Source organism: Pristiophorus japonicus, chromosome 1 (genome assembly GCF_044704955.1).
Source record: "Pristiophorus japonicus isolate sPriJap1 chromosome 1, sPriJap1.hap1, whole genome shotgun sequence".
Lineage (NCBI taxonomy): Eukaryota > Metazoa > Chordata > Chondrichthyes > Pristiophoridae > Pristiophorus > Pristiophorus japonicus.
In genome coordinates this window covers 81,742,526-81,744,281 of record NC_091977.1, presented here as the reverse complement: position 1 = coordinate 81,744,281, position 1,756 = coordinate 81,742,526, and positions in this window count along the sequence as shown.

Here is a 1,756-nt window from a genome sequence, read left to right as displayed (position 1 = left end):
AACCCCAATTTCCCTTTCAACAAATGTCCCACAACTTACCTTCCCTCTGTTACTGGCCATCACAGCATCCTCTTGGTCATAATGCTGGAATAAAAGCCACCACGTGTAAACTTTCTAATCCAATTTTATCAATACATGAATCCAATATTACATCAAAAAATAAACTAATCACTCTTGTGCATTCCCTTAGTGAATGTCTTGTGTGTGCCTTTGCCTATCCTAGTGCTCTTATGCAGTGTTACCCCAGTGGCTGCAGCATGTCTGGTGGAAGGCTGCTGACTTTCAGTGGGGGTCACTGCAAATGGCTTTGTTGGATGGCCTCGAGCTGGTGGCTGGACATATAAAATAGAGTGACTGTTTCTTTTTCTTCACTTTCTTCTTTCCCTTCTTGTTGACCCACTGGCTGGATTTCTTGGGTGTCTGAAATGAGGAAGGCACAAGAGTAGGGTTGCGGTGAGGGGAGGACGGTAACGCAAGAGTTGCATGTTTACACCATGTGCAGCTTGTAAATCAAAGGTATTGTAAGATGAGGGGGAAGTGGGATGGGAGAAGGAGGATAACGTATGAGGATACTGGCATCTTGTATTCTTTCAGCTCTGCCGCTGGCCAAGGGCTCAGCCATGCCTCTGCCAAGAATGGCCAACACTGTCTCCTCCAAGGTGGAGACAGCAATGTGAGGTGTTTGATAGAGATTGTCGATGGGTGGGGGAGGGGTGGGGGGAGGGTCGTACATTGAGCAGTGTGTGAGGACCTCTCTTCCAGTGCTCACTCCCTGCACAAAGCTCGAGTGCTTCATCCGAGACCCTGGGTGCTCTTTCCCTGGCCTGTTGAGCCATAAGCACTTTGACCATTTTTCATCAGCTGAAGGCAGCTTACCTTTAAGAGGTGGAGACTGCCTTTAAGAGGCGCAGGCTATCTTTAAGTAAAGCTAGCCTCGCTAAAGCATCGTGAACTTCGGCACTCTTCTGAGCACACGGCCTGTCAACAATGAGTTCTGCGCTAGGCTGTGTGCTGCAATCATTATAATTAGCAGGCAGCACGAAGTCGACGTGTAGCGTGCGCTCCTTGAACGGGCACGGGCATATCACACTTCGCGGTACCTGCGCCCGTTTTTCTGCGCTATGGAATTTCACCCCCAGAGACTTTACAATTTTGAGATGCTCAATTGGTTAATCTTGCCTGAAGTTTAACATTTAGATATCTATCTTTTTAATATTTGCATTTTTAAAAAAAAATCCTTAATATCCAATTTTTGGGGGTGGATGAGAGATAGAGTATTCTTCAAAATTTTTATTCATACCTCAAGAAAGTTTGAAAACACAACGAGCTTCAAAAGGAACATATTTCGGAATCTATAGTCATGTATTTGCCATCTTATTTAATGGTACATGTGTGTCGCTATCACGGCACTGAAAATGACCTTGTTTGAAAACAAAGATAAATAATTGTGCGTTGCAAGAAGATTTTCTTTTTGTCATAAATTTTAAAAATGATCAATCATAGAGTATGCTTCTCTAAAGCCACAATAAAAAGTTTGATTGCTGATGACCTCCATTGTCCCCCCCCTAAAAAACTGCATATTTTCACAAATTAAGAGGGAAATTTGTAAAAACATTTATAGTACCAGAGGATTTTATATATGTTCAATTGGAGGATCAAGCATTAGCAAACTGCACTTCTAACTCTTCAGAATCCATGTTCACAATATGTAGAGAATATATTGAGAGTCCCATTAAATTTCAAGCAATTATGTGGG